We start from the raw sequence: 5512 nt of genomic DNA, 5'->3' as shown, positions 1-5512 counted from the left end.
TCAAGATAGAGATTAGAGAGATAGAGTAGAGGAGTAGAGATTCAGAGGAGTCCCAGCCTGTCAGAGCCTCCTCAGGAGCTGTATTCGTTTGGATTCGGCTCCCTCACCCGGAGCCTCGTTCTGAGGTACTTTTGTATTGACCCTTCTGATTCAAGTAAGCAATATGTATTCATTCTTTGGTTTGCAACTCATATTATATTGAGTACTACGATTTGGGTAGCTCCAAGGTCGGAGTAGTGATCCGTAGCGTAGACGTGGTGTCTAGGATATGGTTGCTTAGGAATGTCCACTGATCAGCCGGACAGTGGTAGTTCGTGTAGGTGACTTTATAGCTGCGTTGATTCCTCTATAGTCCACTTCCTATTGTTAGGATTGATAGGCTTATAGGTGCCTAATAGAGGATTACTCTGATTCTTCTCCTATTTGGGTCACTTGCCCGATAAGACGATACTATACAAAGATTACCGGTTATTGGAACCAGAGTACATTAGTATTTCCTCATTCAATAGTTTTCTAGATTGACTGTACCCTCCTTAGATTGAGAATTATAGGGTAGGTCATAAATCACCTATTGTTCCTTTGGGTTTGATATTAAAACCGGGTTAATCTTGGTGAAGTGTTGATCAGTATATATATGTGCGCTTGTGGATAATCTAATTATAATCGTTATTAGGGTGCAGTTAATTTATACCAACACCACCAAAAAAAACTAGGCTCAAAAAACCTTTGACGAGAACTACCTCGGCAAAGGTTCTAACCCTAAAACCCAATCGAGCCGGAAAAAAAAAAAGGCAAGCGCAGCCTATTCCTTCGCGCACCCTATCCCCATCTCATTTCTCCCTCGCCCATCCGCTGGCCGCCGCCACCCCCCTGTTCTTGCCCCGCGCTGTCATCCTCACAGAGTCACAAACTCCTCCCCACCTGCGCCGCAGCCGTCGCTGCCGCCACCGGCAAGGTCGCGTCCCCCCACCTACGCTGTGGACTCGAGTGTCTCTCCGCCCTAGCCCCACGCAGCAGCGCCTCCACCAGCAGCAGAAGTCGCAGTGCATCTCCACCAGCGTGGGTGCCCAGATCCACATCTGAGAACGTCGCCGCCGTGCATCCCGTAGACAAGGCACAAGCAAAGGGGGAGGCGGTGGTTCACTGTCGGACCAACCCGATGCCATTACTGCTCCGGCCTGTCACATCCCACCATGGCCCCCGCATCTATGATCCACTCAAGGGCCGAGCTCGTCTGTCTAGGCCACACTGTGTTAGTGCTGCTAAGCCCTCTGACATGGCCTCGGCGTGTCGTCTCCAGATCTGCATGGCGTTAGTGCTGCTGGTCCCATTCAAAGGTGAGCCCTGTTGTTCTCTCTCAGATCTGCTAAATATTGCATTCGTTTTACTAAAATTTTGTGCCTGTACATAAAATAGTATAAGAAAGTTAATTATTTTTGTTCATTGTGTAGTTGTTTGAAAAATTGGAGCCAACATCTTCCGAAGGAAGAGTTCAGAATAGAAAGAAAAACTGAATGAGGTATTTAGTCTAAAAAAATTCAGATAAGTACTTGCTTAGTTATTCCTTTACTGTGGCCAGGATACTTGTTAACCTGCTGTTTATGTCTAAATAATGTGTGCAATTTTAGCTAGAGGTATAAGATTAATAATAGTGAGGCCATCCTGCAGGCAACAAATACTTGTGAAACACCAAGCGAGCAGGTTCAGAAACAGGGCATTTGAGTTGATTGTGTTATAGATTAATTCTCATCAGGTTGTGGTTAAGTGTGGATAAAGTAGAAAAAGGGCTATGATTCTAATATCCCATTGGAAATTTGATTAATGTCCATTAACTTGCTAATCTCTGCATATTTAACAGTCTCTTGTACTCGTGGTATGTTAGGTTCCACAGAAGATTCTGATCAAGGAGCCGGAGTTCTACAAGTGGGAGGGGAATATTTCTGAGTAGAGAACGTCTACAAGCTTAAACCTGCAGGCAACAAATGCTTCTGCAACACCATGTGAGTAGATGCAGTACCTTACTATGCATTTGTCCAATTTTGTTCTGTACATGTGCAACACCAAGTGTCTGGATGAGCAAATGGTTAGTACGAAATTCATAGCATTTAGTTCTTGGTGAAATTTTACAAGACATACATCCATGCCACCATGCTGATCAGTTCTGCACCTAGAGTGTTCTTCGCCATGAGGTGGGAAACAATATAAACCATTCTTATTGAAAACTATTTTCTTTTTACCGTAACTTGTTGATAGACTATAGAGAGTGGAGCTATGAGTATAGCTAGGCGCTCAGTATATGCAATTTTGTGAACTTGGTTGTCTAGTATATTGACTAAATACTGCATTCTTTTTAGTAAAATTTGGTGCCTGTACACTACAGTGTAAAAAATTTATGATTTTTGCCCATGTGTAGATGTTTGAGAAATTGGAGCCAGCATCTGCTGAAGGAAAAGTTCATAACAATAAAAAACTGGATTGCTCTACCTAAGGTGAAGATGCCACTTTTTTGTGCAATTGTTTTTCTTATTCCAGTCATAAATTTTGTCTGATTGACATAATGTCTCTTGCTACATGCAATTCCTCTAAATTTCTTTCCATTTTCCATTATTTCAAATACTGCAAGTGCACATACCCTGCTTCATGTTGTCTGTTCCTATTTGTGTCTAATTTGCACCAAATGCTGCTAAGAATTTGAACCAATGCTTGTTGCTTTAAAAATCTGATCTAACTATCTTGTACTAGTTAAGACAATTTCTCATTTTTCGTAACTCTACTCCTTGTAGGTCATTGGGTCACTCCATGCTGTTCAGTGATATCAACTCCAAACAAGGACTTTTATTTTGTGCAGTCCACATGTTTCTATCCAACTCTATTTAGGAGCCGGACTTGTTGTGTAGTAAGGACTTGCATGCTGCTCTGAACCAATAGTGTAGAGCTCTGTATTCCTATCTTACTAATCTATACGATCTATATATTTGGATATGGGACATGTGAGTTTGTAATGAATTACTAATTTGACAGATCACTTTGTGCTAGCTTGTGTAACGTGGCTTGTGAGTGGATGTATGAACATCTAGAATTGATGGATCAAATGGACAGTAGATCATTTGATTATTATAATTTTTTTTTGCTGTAGTAGTGTCTTTGCCGAGGGCAATGATCAAGGCCCTCGGCAAAAAAGGTCCTTTGCTGAGGGCCCTGGCAATAGCCCTTGGTAAAGATTTGTTTGGAAAAATCCTGAAAATTACTTTGCCGAGGGTCAGGATGAGGCCCTCGGCAAATGTTTTTTTTTAAATAAAAAAAATCTTTGCCGAGGGCTCAGGGAAGCCCTCGGTAAAGAATTTAAAAAAAAAATTATTTGACGAGGGCCGGCCCTCGGTAAAAAAATCGCCAACGGCGCTTGTGCCGTGACGGCTGCTTTTCTTTGCCGAGTGCCGTTTTGGCGCTAGACAAAGACTTTGCCGAGTGCCTGATAAAGGGTCCTCAGCAAAGACCCTCTTTGTTGACACAAAATTTCTCGACAGCTTTTTGCCGAGAGCCACACTCGGCAAAGCCTTTGCCGAAGATTTTTGGGCCTTTACCGAGGGTTTCGGGTCCTCGACAAAGAGGCCTTTGCCGAGGCCCACTTTTTTTGTAAAATTTATCATTATACATGGGATATTCTATATAAAATCTGTATTTGCAGGACTTGGTTGTGATGGCTTCAAAAATGGTTGGCACTAGCGATCAAGGTTATTTTTTCAGACACATGGGTGGCGATCTAGTGTTCGTTTTGATAGTCGTTACAGTGTTTGTCGTGTTCTGCCTTTTTATTGTTATTGGCTTTATTCAAGCAAAGACCGGAAGAAATTTTCAATACTTTGTATCATTTTGTTGTAGGGTTCTTTAAATTAATAAAATCTTCCTTTGTTGAAAAAGTATACTTGCTTAATTCAAAAGAATTAACAGTCCACCATATAATAATACATAGTATATGAAAAAAGATCAGAGGAGATTATAGTCAGAACATGCCTTTGGTCACTTGCCAAAAACGAACAATAGTCTCGGCCCAATCAGCGTCCGGGATAAAAACATCTTTAGTCCCAGTTGGTCTCAGCCCCTGCCCAATGTCAGAGTTCGGCAGAAGGAACCTTTAGTCCCGGTTGGTCTCCCCAACCTGGACTAAAGCCTACCCTTTAGTGAGGGTTGCTAACACCAACCGGGATTAAAAGATTTTGTACCGGTCTGTCTCACCGGCCGAGATTAAATGTTGGACTTTAGTCTCGGTTGGTAATTGGAACCGGGATTAAATGTCCTTCACCATATTTAAACTCTTCTTCTTCCCTTGGCCGAGCTCGATGTTCACTCTTTTGCCGTGTTCTTCATTTGTTCTTGCTTGTTTTTGTTCTCGACTCCGGCTATTGATTCATTTTATTATTTCTACACCGTCATTGACTTGTTAAGGGGTCACTGGCTTCATCTTCTCAACATGCAAATTGTATGTTAATTCTTTATTGTGAGCCAGAGCCCCTTCGCATGGCTTACATGCAGACAGGACGGCCTGAGGCACCAGCTCCTGGTTCATTTGGATCTGTGATATCCAAAATTATCCATTTTGTGAAATTGCCAAACTGAGAAATGGACCTCATCATTGCGTACCTCTGGCCAAGATGGTCAAAAAACACACACATATATATATATATATATATATATATATATATATATATATATATATATATATATATATATATATATATATATATATATATATATAGAACATTCAATTCAGAATCCGGACAAGAGTTGTGCTTTCAAGAAGATGCCTCCGTATCAATACTACCGACCTAAACCGGTACTACTGATAGTTAGCGAAGACCTGGATGTCAGTACTACCGACCGAATTGGCTTTTAGACTTTGATCTGTGTTGTTCTAAACTCGTGGAAAACATAAAAAATAAGGTTTGGAAATGTTTTCTATTTGGACAATACCGCACCTTCTATATATATATATGAGAGGTGTTGGTGCAAAACTTGATCTGCAAACACAAATGGCTAATACCCGATTCAAACGTTAAGGCGTGCCGGCCGATTTAACCTTACTATCGGCAAAGGTGGTAACTCGAATACTTTAGTCCTGACAACAGCGATGCGCCCGGATGTCACGGCTAAGAGGTACTCACGCGGAACTTGAGAACGCGTCGAACTTAAGTCGACGAATTCCTAAGAACTCGTAATGAAAAGAAAAAAAAAATGTGACGAAGTCGTCGAAAAAGTAGATGCTGGAATATGAGTAAAAACGTGTGTTTGATTGATTGATCGATATCTCATTACAAGGCCCTAGGGTCTATATTTATACCCTGCTCAAAGAGCTACAACCAGACACGATTAGAATTCGAATTCCAAATTACACGGAATCCGTATACAAAACGATGTAAATAATTAAGGAAATAACAAAACTATCCTACGTGACAAACTGAAACTCCTCCACACAACGACCGGTAACTTCCGGACTCCTTCTTTGTATCATCGGCAG

The 5512-nt window shown here is 41.4% G+C and overlaps 1 long non-coding RNA gene across 3 annotated transcripts; it reads left to right on the top strand.

Annotated features, from left to right (window-relative positions):
* On the top strand, positions 805-3121 carry LOC110436164. Of its 3 annotated transcripts, XR_002453880.1 has the most exons (6): positions 805-1337; positions 1452-1519; positions 1669-1753; positions 1883-2000; positions 2414-2489; positions 2784-3121. It is a non-coding gene; the product is annotated as an uncharacterized LOC110436164 (long non-coding RNA). The 3 variants fall into 3 exon arrangements; XR_002453878.1 differs by lacking the exon at positions 1669-1753 and having other exon boundaries at positions 811-1337; XR_002453879.1 differs by lacking the exons at positions 1452-1519; positions 1669-1753 and having other exon boundaries at positions 814-1337.

This window comes from Sorghum bicolor, chromosome 6 (assembly GCF_000003195.3).
Source record: "Sorghum bicolor cultivar BTx623 chromosome 6, Sorghum_bicolor_NCBIv3, whole genome shotgun sequence".
NCBI lineage: Eukaryota > Viridiplantae > Streptophyta > Magnoliopsida > Poales > Poaceae > Sorghum > Sorghum bicolor.
Note: the sequence above shows the minus strand (reverse complement) of the source record. Positions and strands in the feature narration are given on the sequence as shown.